Genomic DNA, 14380 nt, shown 5'->3' on the forward strand with positions numbered 1-14380 from the left:
GATGGAGGTACTTATTCTTTTCTTTGTGAAATAACTTTTAAACCAATGTAATTAAAAAAAAAAACCTCCGGATACTGAACTGTCAATGTAGGTAGAGCGTCCGTCTCATAACCGGGAGGCCCGGCCAGGAGGTCGGGAGTTCAAACCTCCGTCGGCCGCATCAGACCAAAAGTCGATAAAAGATGGGAGTCGCTGCTATAACCCTTGTTTGGTGTTCAACGATTTTAGGGAAAGAGCAACGTCGATCTGGCGCTGCACAGTGGCTGATGATCCAATGATCATTGGGCAAAATAATTTTTCAAGTATTTCCGTTTCAGATTTCAATTTCGAACAATAAAATATGCAATTTCATTTGTTTAATGCCGATATAGGGGGGGGGGGGCAGTGGTGCTTATGAGGCAAAATTAGCAAGGAGGACCTGATTTTGCTATCCGAGAGGGCATCAAAGAGAGATGCCAAATGTCATCTTTATGCACGAAATGTTTATTGAATATAACAATAATAATAGGCATATATAGCGCCATCTATCTACAAATAATCTATTCCGAGGTGCATTGTCATTATTATTATTACCCCGGTTTTAGCTCAGTATTCAAGGAATTAATCCTGCCGGGTAACCATTCACGGATGCACGTCACCTGGGTTGAGTGCAGCACAATGTCGGTAAATATCTTGCTGAAGGAAAACATACCATGGCTGGGATTGATCCACATCCCTCTTATTGAAAGACGAGAGTCGTAACCACTAGACCAAGGCGCCCCCAATTATATAATTCACCCGTTTTCAGAGGCGTAATGAGCCAAACATTGAGGGCGAGATATTGCGTATTGGGCAAAATTTATAAAAATTTGCAAGCGAGCGAAAAAATTCCAAAATTTTTATACAAAAATCATATTTTGTGATAAATTTTGAAATAATAGGCCTATTCAGGAAATAATATCATTTTAGCCCTAATTTTCTCTTTTGTTTTCTCCCCCCTTTTTGTTGGGAGGGGAGGGGGCGATGGCTCCCAGCCCCACCAATCCGGACGCCACTGTGACTGTCCGTTTTTGTTTCTTCTGTACTGTATGCGCCTGACCCTTATGGGCCAAAAAAAGAAATGAATGAAAGAATGACAGAAATTTTTCATAATATGAAATACACATAAATGGGAATCAAGTTCAGAGATGAAAATACGCCGAATAAAAATTTGGTTACTTCACGGAGAATATATTTCATATTGAAAAAGGGCATTATTTTCCCTCTGGGATTTTTTCCCTGTCACCCTACCTACTCACGCGTGAACGAAGCAATGAATCGAGATCGAACCCCTACATTTTTGGAAATGAGGTTGCGCAGCAGTCAGCCAATTGATATAGTCGAAGTCGGAGTTCGAGTCTAGCTCTTCGTGGCAACGAAAGGTGAGTTTGTTCTTAAAATTTCACCTTTTACAATTACGGTTGTCTTGATGTTATGATTTCAAAATATTTGGATGTAGTGTTTTTTTATGATGCGTGTAATATTCTTTGTTAAATTCTTTATGATACCGTGTAAAATCGTTCAGAAATGCGAATGAATTGACGAGTAAAAATGGAACGGGGCTAGACAGCTGGCAGCCGTCTGTTTCGAGGAGTTTTTTAACTTTTTTTTTTTTTTTTTAATTTCTCCTCATACACAGACGGCTCGCTAGCGTGCAGCCACCATTAGGGGACTTGCAATGCAAAATCCCCCCATCGGGGCTCTTCAATTTTTGTCTTTAATGAACAAAAATTTTGAAAATTAACCCGACCAAAATGCAAATTAATATTCCCTCTTGGCATTAATTGCCAAAAAACGGAGAAAAATCAAGTTAAAAAGAACAAAAACAGTGACTTACCTCGGCTGTCGCGCAAATTCACTTCCCCGTTTAATCCGATCTTAAGTACATAAACATATGGCCATTGAGTCCCCTGTACAGATCGCGCTAGAACTTCGGTCTCTGTATTTGGTGAGTGAAGCCAACGGAGTTCAGCTGAACAACCAACATAACAGAGACCGAAGCTTTTGGTCTAGAACGGGGCTAGCTGGGGCCTGGGCCATGCCGGGGCGCGGCTGGGGCGCAGGCTTCGGGAGAGTTTGAGCAGTGAGCTTAGTTAGACTTGGAGATCTGTGTCTGTGAAGATTTTTGGGCAATTTTTGGCAGTGGCCTGTACACACGCCGAATTGGGGCAAGAGTTCCATATGCACCCCCCCCACTAAAGTTGAAAATAAAAACATGGATAAGGTTCAGAACAATAGGTAGGGCCTATATCCAGGGATGCCACTTTTCCGTATTTATACGGAATTCCGGCTTTTTTCCTGCTATCTGTCTTATTTCCGTATTTCCGACTTTTCCTGTTTTCTGTGTATTAAAATAAACGGAAAGTCCTCCTTTTTCCCCCCCTATCTCTCCCGATTGCGATGCATGTCGATCGACCGAGTGAGAGATATTTCTCCGAGATATTTGCTTTTATACAGTACATAATTTATAAACGCGCGCACTGCCTACTACGTTCATTGAGTTATGCTTTTATCAAGGCTTTCTGATTAGAATTATCGATATCCTGGCCAATCAATGCGAGCGACAAGTTCCGAACGCATGCACATAGACAAGCGCAAAGCAGCGGCACGAATCGCGGTATAATAGCGACTGGTAAATACGTCTGTAAAGATGATGACGTCATCCAAGATGGCAACTTACGATGACCAACGAAGGAATCGAGGATGACTAAGTTTTGATCATCATTTGAAAGGAATTAGCGGTAACTGCGGTCTAAGGTACGATGTTTCTGAAATTTATATATTTTCTCGTAAGTTTGGATGTAATTATTTTTTTATAATGTGACATTTTATGTACCAAAAACGATCCGAAAATTGGGTTTCCGCCGAATGTTAGATCTAACGTTACTGCTGCATGCTGATACGGAACCCAGGGAGCTCCAGCCCGGAAAGCGGGCCGGAGCTCCTTGGGTTACGTATCAGCTCCCTGGGTTAGCTGATGCGTTGTCTTTATGTACGGGCCAACAACTCTTCAGTCTATGTATTGGTGAGTGGAGCCAACGCGGTTCAGCTGAACAACCAAAATAGAGACTGAAGCTTTTGGTCTAGCGTTCTATGAGAAACACACAACTAACTATCGTCAGTTTTTCAAACCTAATTGACTTCAAAGTCAACGATCACAACAAGGTAAGAAAAAAAGAAGCCACTTGGTCCTTCCCCCTCCCCTAAATTTGAGGTGGGGGCGGACCCCCCCCCCCCTCCTAATTTTTTTTTTTTTTTTTTTTTTTTTTTGGCTTGTCCAATTTTTTACCTGTGACATGTGTCCATCCCAAAATTTAAGGTGGACCCCCCTAAATTTTTTTTCTTGGACACTGTCCCGGCCCGCGATAAGTTTCAGTATTTTTGGAGGACACCTAGTGGCATCCCTGTATATCTATTCGGCATTATCGTGATCCAAGTCCCCGGTGACTCGGATCCACAGACAATTTTTCACAACGTAAAAGTAAAACATGTCCAACGGTACCTGTCTCTACCAAACTCATAGTTGTGTGTCACTTGTCTCTTTTCAGTCTCTACTTTATTGGCGTAATAAATCAGAATTGCATCTTCTTCTTTTCAACCTCTATTTGCTTTAGTTCGTAAATTAGGGTAAGAGTTCCATATGCAACCCCCACTAAAATTGAAAATAAAAACATGGAGAAGGTTCAGAATAATATATCTAGCCCTAATATCGAACATATATGATGGGGAAGTGGAAATACATACCAAAATATGGGTTTATTCCGTCAAATTTCGAGGGAGATCTTGTGCGTGTAATTGTCCATAGACATCGGTTTATTTAGTCAGTAAAGGGTCTGCGAGTCAAGACTAGTCAAACTATCGGCTGATAATCGTAAAAATACCCTTTCCGGTATCAGCGCTTCTCGCTAGCATAGCGGGAAAGGTCTTGACTGCAGATCAAACGAGGTGAGTTCGAGTCCCAACTAAGGTAAGCAACAGTAAAAAAATGATAGAAAAATCTGAAGTGAACGAACCGGAAGTCTCAACAATCTTTTGTTATTTTTGGTGGGGGGTGCATATGGAACTCTTTCCTAAATTAGTTCTTTTCATATAAATAAATCAGGATCATATTCATCTTTCTATGTTTCTCACAATATAAAATTTGATTTATTTCGTCTACGTTTTTACTGAATAAATCAATAGGCCCTATCCCTCTTCACAGTCTCCATTGCTTTATTTTGTTGATTCCTAATCTACTAAATAAATCAGAATTGAATCTTCTTTTTAATCTCTATTGCTTTATTTTGTAAACTAGCACTTTTCATATAAATAAATCAGGATTATATTAATTTTTTTATGTTTCTCACAATATAAAATTTGCTTTATTTCGTCTATGTTTTTACTAAATAAATCAATAGGCCCTATCCCTCTTCAGTCTCAATTGCTTTATTTTGTTGATTCCTAATTTACTAAATAAATCAGAATTGCATCTACTTCTTTTTCAGTCCTTATATAGCTTTATTTTGTCATACTTTTTATGCTAAATAAATCTCTTTTCATATATATATATATATATGTTTCTTATGATTATGCTTTATTTCGTCTATCACGTTTTTACTAAATAAATCAAATTGCATCTCCTTCTTAACAGTCTCCATTGCTTTATTTCGTCAGGTAAAAAGAATGTCTGTATAATTACTCCTCGTGATTTAAGTCCCCCTTCATCTGAATTAAATCACTGTGTCACTTTTAGACAGTTTCCTATTTTCGATAATATGAATTATTAGAATCAATAGAATTAAATTAAAACACTATAAAACTACTCCTCGTGATCCAAGTCCCCCTCTAATATAAAACGGCAATTAACCCGTTTATATTCATCTACCCTCATTTCCCTCTTCAAAACCACTCTGCCACTTTTAGACAGTTTCCTACAGATGATAAATGAATATTTTCGATAATAAGAATCATTAAAATTAATGAAAATCACATCAAAAACACTATTTAACTGTCTAATTACTCCTCGTGATCCGAGTCCCCTCCCCGTGTTAAAAATGTCAAATTTCCCATAGGAGGGGACTTGGATAACTAGGAGTACTATTACCGGTACTCGTGATCCAAGTCCCCTCTCCTAAAAATACAAAACGGCAATTAATCCGTTGATATTCATCTACCCCTCATTTCCCTCCTCTTCAAAACCACTCTGCCACTTTTAGACAGTTTCCTAGAGATGATAAATGAATATTTTCGATAATAAGAATCATTGAAATTAATGAAAATCACATTAAAAACACTATTTACATGTAACTGTCTAATTACTCCCCGTGATCCGAGTCCCCTTCCCGTGTTAAGACTGTCCAATTTCCCAAGTCCCCTCTCCTTAAAAAAAAAAAAACGGCAATTAACCCGTTGATATTCATCTACCCCTCATTTCCCTCTTCAAAACCACTCTGCCACTTTTAGACAGTTTCCTAGAGATGATAAATGATAATAATAAATGAGTAATATGCTATTACTCGTTATTTGAGTCCCCTCCTATGGGAAATTGGCAGTCTCAACACGGGAAGGGGACTCGGATCATGAGGAGTAATTAGACAGTTAAATAGTGTTTTTAGTGTTATTAATTTTGTTTGATTTATCATTTTTGATCATCGTTTTATCAACTCGGAAGAATATACAGCCACAGGAGAGAAAAGAAAAAGACTTTTTTTGTTGTTTGAAAAAGTGTCAGAGTCGGTTGTTTATTGTGTCAATGGGAAAACGTGTGGTGGAAGGAAGTCCCCGTTCAGTGAGAAGCTAACCTAAGGTTAAGTTTTTGAATTACCATCATAACTTTAAAAGTTTATGGATCTGATTCATGAAACTTGGACATAATAGTAATCAAGTATCACTGAACATCCTGTGTGCATTTCAGGTCACATGACCAAGGTCAAAGGTCAATGAACTTTGTCCATAATGGGGGTATCTGTTGAATTACCATCATAACTTTGAAAGTTTATGGATCTGACTCTTGAAACTTGACATAAGAGTAATCAAGTATCACTGAACATCCTGTGCGAGTTTCAGGTCACATGATCAAGGTCAAAGGTCATGTCAGGTCAATGAACTTTGGCCATGTTTTTTTTTTTTTTTTAATTACATCATATCTCAGTAAGTGTATTGGTCTACATCATAAAACGTGGACATAAGAGTAACCAAGTAACACTGAACATCTTGTGCGAGTTTCAGGTCACATGACCAAGGTCAAAGGTCAATGGATATTGGCCATGTTGGGGGTATTTGTTGAATTACCATCATAATTCTGTAAGTATATTGGTCTAGTTCTTAAAATTTGGACATAAGAGTCGTCAAGTATCACTGAACATCTCATGCGAGTTTCAGGTCACATGACCAAAGCCAAAGGTCATTTAAGGTCATTGAACTTTGGCCATTTTAGAGGTAATTATTAGATTGCTGTCATAACTTTCAAAGTTTATAGATATAGTGTATAAAATGTGGATACAGGGGTAATCAAGTATCACTGACAAGTTTTAGGTCACATTATCAAGTCAAATGTCAATGAACGTACATGTAGTATTGTATCATATGAATGGTGTTTTTTGTGAATAATTATTAAAAGGTTGTTTTTCAAAGTCAGCACTGCTGCTGTATTGAATCGTGTGATGCAGGTGAGACCGCCAGAGGCATTCCACTAATAAAAATGTTGATTTGAATAAATAGAGAAAAATAAAATGAGCATAACGCTGAAAATTTCATCAAAATCGGATGTAAAATCAGAAAGTTATGACAATTTAAAGTTTTGCTTATTCTTCACAAAACAGTGATGCACAATTCAGTGATATGCAAATGAGACGATGATGTCCTTCGCTCACTATTACTTTTGTTTTTTATTGTTTGAATTATACAATTTTTTTTTTTTTACAGATTTGGCAATAAGGACTTACTTGACTGAACCATATAGTATTAAACAATGCTAATTCCACATCTACAGGGAGGAATTAATTGTATTTCACTTGACACTGAGGAGTAACTTAGAATATTTCATATAATAAAATACAAAAGAAATAGTGAGTGGATGACGTCATCAGTCTCCTCATTTGCATACTGACCAGGATGTGCATATAACTGTTTTGTGAAATTAAGTAAAATGTTACAATGTCATAACTTTCTTATTTTACATCCGATTTGGATGAAATTTTCACTGTTATGTTTATATGATTTTTCTCTTAATTCAAATAAACTTTTTTGTTGGGGTGGACTTGCCCTCTAAACAATATGTATCTTTTATGTTGGTAATGTGTTTTTTTTTAAAGATTTTTTATTTTATGTATTTATATATTCGTTTTAATATATAGGGAATACATTGAATGGGGGTCCACACTAAACAAAGGTCCATTTAATCTTGATGAGGCATGTGCCAGGTCTCAAGTAGTACGTGTAAATGCCCCAAGTATTTTTTCAATGTTTTTTTTAATCTAATAGATTGCACATTTAGATTTTTTATTTGGAAATCCTGATTACACAAAATGAATTTAGTTAGTTTTGCATTGTCTTTTTGGTTTAATTGGTTTGTTTGTTGTTTATGTTTAAGTATTTCTTTCAGTAGGGATAAAAAGTTAAAAGGCTTAACTTTTATCAGGATTTTTTTCAATCTTATCCATCAGTCCTGTCATCACTAACACTGCTTTAGAACTAATTCCTCTGGTCACCTCTCGCCATTCATTTAAAAAAACTCTCCTAGTTTCTAAAACCTTGAACTGACTTCAGCTTATTCGGTCACTACACCCATGAAAGATGAGCTGCTTTTTAACTTTGTTTACTACAGAATCAAGACATCATTCTAGTTGTAGATTTGCAAATTATTTGAGATTATTTGTACATTAATCTCTGAAGTCTTTGTTAGGACTACTGAAAAAGAAATAAATGAGAAGATAGCAACATTGATTTATGATTGTCTTGTCATCCATGTTCAGTGGTGATATATTTTAATTAATTATTTTGACCAAGAGTGTACTTAAGTCCAATCTAAGTACATGTACATGAATGTACTCATCATGCATTAGATTTTCAAGGTGAATAACCATCTATACTGAAGCTAGTAAAAGTATACATTTCATTTTGCAAACTTGATCTAATAATTACTCTCATCTTCTTGTGGTCTGTTGAATCATATCTCAGTGTCAACAACATATTTTCATGCACTCAAGCACGTACAAGTACGTGTACATGTATGGTGAGAACAGGATATTCTCCATTATGAGCTTGAATATTTCATGACAATTATCTTTTAACTGCAGGTATTTAAGCAAATACCATGCTTCATTTGCATTCCGATATTTATTATGACACTACACAAAGTGTGGCATTCCAATGTTACCTACCCAACTATAGACCTTTGTTCTGAATATTTTCTTTTGAGTGTGAGCATAAAAAACAGGTTTTTACCAATTTTCCTTGAAAATCTGGCACACATTTAATGTCCATGAAATCAAATGTGATGAAAAACATGTATGATGTGTGTAAAAATATTCTTTAATTTACTGTTATTTGCCTTTAGAAGCAGGCATTCTTATACTTTATGTCAGTAAATAAACCTTAGTTAAATATATTGTGACATGATAAAAATGAATTATTGTGAACAGTCCAAAGAAATTGTTCACAATCAGAGTTTGTACAGGAACAATCACAAACAAGTTGAAGGCTTACTTTTAAAGTATCAAACTGTAGTCCAGTTAGAATCCTTTAGTGTATTTATTTTCATTAAATTCATGTTTTATGAAGGGATGATATGATACTGACATTGCTCTATAGATATTTCAAGAAAGATTACTAGAAATTACATAGGGCCAACGGAATTAACTCTGAAGGGGGGGGGGGTGAGGAATCCATAGGGAGAGGAAAGCAGAGAGAAAGGATGTAGGAGGTCTACATGTACATGTACATGCATTGTAAATTGTCTTTGTGATTTCCACAGTTTTGACGTTTTGACAATTCAATATCGGTTGATTTACTTCAACAAATCCTTTTCAAAGACCTGTTTTTACTTCTTTTCTTTCCATTCTTAAAAGTCAAAGCAAATTGTCTGCTGCATTGATTTTTGCACATCAAGGTCACATCATTTGCCTGTGCTACAATATGACTCATGCCGTTCATCCACCAGCACCAGTGATTTCACTGCTTTGCAGGAATGCTGTATTGATGTTTCTTTGGTCAGGTTGTCTCAAACAATTGTAGCCCTAAGATCCACCTGAAAAAAAAGTGTCAAAGTTGACATAGCCACACGTAGCGTACAAAAGATGGATAGTTTTGATAAACTTTAAAAATGCTGTTGTTATATCATTTTCTTTGGAAATGTATCAAGGATTGGCAAATAAGTGTCCCACTTTTTACTTGAATTTCATTTGAAAGGATCCCATAGACTATTAATCTGCAACTTGTGCAAGTACATGTACGTCATCCTGAGTGAAGGAAGTGCTGGTAGCCCATGGACATTGATACTATGTTTACCAAACCTTGTCATGGTTACATGTTATGAATACGAGAGGAGAGATCACTTCCGAAATTCCAGGTATATACAGTACGGGCCATTACCTGACACTTTGGACAAGAGATTTTTTGTATATAAATATATATTGTGTAGTACATCAACAGACATTTTCCACAGAAAGTGATTAGATATTTCCTTCACAGTCATTATGTGGTTGATGTTCTTCCTATTGAAAGCCTATACACTATATAAATCCAGTTCAATTGTGATTTTAATGTTTCATTCTGAGTTCAACTGTCACTTCTGTGCTACATACAGGCAGGTCTACTACATGTATGTCTGTAGGTAGGCCCGTGGAAAACAGATACTGGCCTTTCTGCATTGAGTCAACATGAGAGGTACATGTACACCCACATGTACATGCACATGTAGGCAAGATTATGAGTTTCATGTCTAGGCCTACATGTAAATAAATTCATTTCAAGTACTTAAAGTTTATTGTCCATGTACTGGTGGGAGGTTCATATATCTCTGCATTCTCGATTGTGTCACTCACTGTCCGAGGATCTTCAAGACAGAAGCATGTCTCCCAGGGTCCTGAGATCCTGTTGCTTGATCTGTGTCCTGTTACATCATGGATGGACCTTGTCATTGATGACATGCAAGTCAGTCAAGACTGCCTGGGATTTGTGTGGCATTAGTCAGCTCAAGGATGTAGGCCCCTTGACTTATTCTTAATCAGGCAGCTGACAAGTCATGATATGGTCATGATATGCAAGTCCAAATGTGATACTCATGCCAACAAATGACCAGAAGCGTTGTACGGGTATTTCTTTTCCTGACAACGATGTGATGAGGTGCTCTATTAACTTTTTATTAAATGGTTGTTGCACTGGACTGTATTATGTATTTCTATGGAAAATGTCTTCATATGCATTTTTTTGAAGTATATTGATATCACAATATGAAAAGTTTGCTTCCAAAAGGTTCTACTTGTACAATGTCCATAGATGTATTTTTGGTACTTGACAGAAAAAATATGGAAACTCATTTCCCCCCATATTTTTGACAGACATCTATGGAAAAGTGGGTGATTATACATGTGTCTGTAGGGAGGCTTGCATTGTACTACATATTCCACTTGTTGCTTTTAAATTAATGTTAATAGGCCTATTATTTAAATACATACATGTAAGCACAGACTCAAATTTGACACTATAACAAATCATGTCTAGGATGTAGACTAGACTCCAAGCTCGATATATGTCTGGTAGAAGCAGCCCCAGTACATGGTTTAATCTACATGTAGACTGCAGTCTCGCTACTTCAGACTCTACATTATGTACTATACAAAAACAAAAGGTCTGCGTCTACATTCTAAGTTCTTCCATGAATAAATATGTGTTTCCACAAATACCAATACCTCAATTTTCAGTAAAAGTGAATGTATAGTGTAGTAGGCCCTACCTTTTGGAACAGAGCTCGCCATACAAGTTTCCTGCAATAATTTAAGTCGCATGTTAAAGATGTGTGTAAAATAGTAATTTCTTTACATCAGAAATTGAATATTTTTCTCTTCCGTTTCTACCCCTCCCCCTGCAGACAGACCTATTCCAGTGCATTTCTAACTCAAACCACAGATCAGGTAGGCTTAAGTTTTTGTTTCTCAATTGTGAATGTCCTTGACCTACTGCATGTACATGTAGGTTTTAATGATGTAATGTCAGTGGCCGTTCTCATTATGCTTTCTAAAACTAGTTTACTGGAAACCGGTTTAAGAAACCAGTTTGGAAGATCGCTTTCCTAGCATTCCCACTTCACTTAAAGCGATCTTGATGCTATGGTAATGCTCTCAGTGGGGTGACACGTTTCGCGCAAAATCCGAAACCGCAGCGTAGGCATTTTACACATAGCGTGCTCAAAATGTATGAAGATCGCTTCCCGAAGAACGGTTGTGTCCTTACTTATGCTAAAACTAGTTTAACGAGGCAAAGCGATCTTTAAAAAAACGCGAGGTGATTTTCTGAACCGGTTTGGAAGATCGCTTCCAATATCGCTTCGACCGTTCTCACTACAAGTTAAACTAGTTTCCATTAAACTAGTTTTAGGAAGGTAGTGAGAACGGTGTCTAAGTCATTTTGTACAAGGAAGGGGGGGGGGGGGGTGTTGATAGAAAGAGAAAATAATTTTGTATCAGATACTGTAGGCAGTATCTTTGGAGAAAATAGGTGGTTTCAGACCACCTCGAAGTTCGCCAGTTCCAGGTATTCTCTGATCGGGAAATTTACCCCGATCAGAAAATACCAGGTATTTTGGCGGTGTGAAAGCAAACTACGCGTAATATCCCCGAAAGAAAATACCCGATAAATAGTAGGTACTTGGCGAAATTACGAGAACTTTCGCGGGGATTTTTCCAAGGTCGTGGGACTTTTGGCGGTCTGAAAGCAAATTACGGGAACTTATAGCCCAGCGTGTCGTTGGGTGCGGCGCCGTGCATGGGTTGCTGCTGGGCTAGTGATTTTGAATTTCGCGCCTTGCTGCTTATCAGACCATACTGCGCATGCTCGTAACTTCAGGAACTTATCCCGAAGGGTATGTTTCAGGGCGGTGTGAATGCAGGAATAATTAATGGGTATTTTTCAGCCTAAAAAAGTTCTCGTAATTTAACGGGGATTCTTGTGATCGAGGCGGTTTGAAACCACCTAATGGGAGTCGCGAGGAAGAGCTACAGGAGCACCTAGAAAATGATATGGATGCCATCATCTGATTTTTACATGATAGTTCACTTGGTTGGAAAACTGAGAGGAATAGGTACCATTGGTGTAGACAGCTTGACTGTGTAAGGTTTCTGTATTTCTGCTGGGGTGAACTAAAAATAACTCCTAACTATTGTTAGTGAATAAACAATGCTTAACAGTCAACCCTATTCATCTAACATACCATGGGCATTGCAGAACTACTTACATAATAGCATAGACATGTAGCATTTAAATGGGTAACAGCGAAGAAGTCCGTTTGTGTTATTGATAAAATTGTTTAACTTGATTTTTTTTTAAACCTGGTTCAAAACAGATGTACATGTATGTACATATTTGCATAATTCAAAAATCCTAAAACATGTATGTACATACATGTACACATATACATAAATTTATATACAGTAATAAAAAATTGATAGGAATTTGATTTATTCTGAAGCTGTGCAGACAAAATAGAAGTACTTAACTAATATAAGAAGTGAAGAGGCCGTAAATACATACTGTAGAATATTGGCAATTTTTGTGTCTGAAGATAAAAAAGTAACAAATTGTTCAAAGATAAGTTAATTCTGCCAGGTCATATTTTATCTTTATCAGACATTCAGACTTGTATAATTTAGGGTTTGTGTAAAGATATGAATTTGTATGGAAATACTCTATAGATACCGGTAGTTGTGTCTCACTTTTCTTCATTTTCCATTAGCTTTTGGCTCAGTAATGCTTGTAAGATCAACATTAATAGCTCAATCTTGCTAATTTGGTATGAAAACAACTTTCTGTGTAAAAGTAAAATTCAATATATTTCACATCGCTTATTTCCATACTCAAACTATGTGACATATCAGCTTGCCCTTAACAAACAAGAAGAAAAGGGGAACCTAGCAAACTGTTTTGAAGTGAAAATAACTTTTTTTGTGCTCATTGGAGCTGTTGACAAGGAGTATAGAGTGTAATATCTCAGATGTAACCAAAGTAGTGATTTAAAATACAAAGAGGAATCAGAAATCCTTTTGTGTTTGCAGAACAGCAATAGAGGACTTACTTCTTACCAGGGGCATACTTAAACACAGTATTTACTTTATGACTTGCTTATGGGGCTGTAAGAATATTTTCAGGGGTTTAAATTGATCTATTGGTCTGCATTTTGTGAATAGTTTACCCTTTCAGATCAGTGCTTAACAATGGCATGGATAAAATGCATGTTCCGTCAGTACATGAGCCAACAATATAGGTCTATATGTTTCCAGCGGTGTACCCAGGATTTTCCAAAAGGGGGGCAAATTTTTGGATGATATTTCGTCCGCGAAAAAAAATTGACAAGCAAAAAAAAAAAAAAAAGGTCTTCAATCACAAATTAAAAGATTTCGTACCAGAAAAAAATTGACAAGCAAAAAAAAAAAAAAAAGTCTTCAATTACAAATTATTAATTTCGCTTCTCAAAGTTGTGACTCGTCAGGGGGGGCAGGGGCACGTACCAGGGAGTAGGTGCAGGGGCACATACCAGGGTATATTAGCAACAATGCTTGGGCATTTCATTGTATGCTGAAATGAGCTTGTTGAATTGAGTTTATTATAAGCATGTCAATTCAAGAAATACTTATCAACCACTTGCATACATCCCTGACTATGACAAGGTTTTTCTTTTGCATTAAAAAACATTCATTGACAGCATGAATGATGAAGCCCTAGCCAAGTTAACATAAGATCCTTGTGTCACTTTTGGATTTATGTTTGCACTATTCCCTTTTCCTAATATTTATTTTACTGATATAATGTAGATATTTGTACATGGATGTTTTTATATGTTCAGTCTGGGTATGAAAAATAAATACATGTACATCATGATCATTCAGGCCATGAAATGAAAATAGAAAACTGACAAGCAATCTGAACATACAATCTGCAGTGGGCACACACATTACAGACTCTAAAACATATATATTTTTTATACTTCAATGCTTATGTTTGTATAAATTTGATAAATAGAGCCTCAATCAAACACACACAACAAAAATGTGATGCAGTGCTTGTTTTTGTGTTCATTTACATTCTGTTCATACATTTGAAAGCTTTCAACTATAATTGGTCTGCATTGCTTTTGTAGATAGTAGTGGAGAACATGATGACTAAGTACATG

General features: G+C 36.7%; 1 long non-coding RNA gene across 1 annotated transcript; it reads left to right on the plus strand.

Moving 5' to 3' along the window:
• The first annotated feature begins 1313 nt into the window (after positions 1-1313).
• Positions 1314-13632, plus strand: LOC135156731 (uncharacterized). Its single transcript, XR_010295751.1, has 3 exons — positions 1314-1400; positions 11087-11712; positions 12197-13632. It is a non-coding gene; the product is annotated as an uncharacterized LOC135156731 (long non-coding RNA).
• Positions 13633-14380: the final 748 nt, after the last annotated feature.

This window comes from Lytechinus pictus, chromosome 2, assembly GCF_037042905.1.
Source record: "Lytechinus pictus isolate F3 Inbred chromosome 2, Lp3.0, whole genome shotgun sequence".
NCBI lineage: Eukaryota > Metazoa > Echinodermata > Echinoidea > Temnopleuroida > Toxopneustidae > Lytechinus > Lytechinus pictus.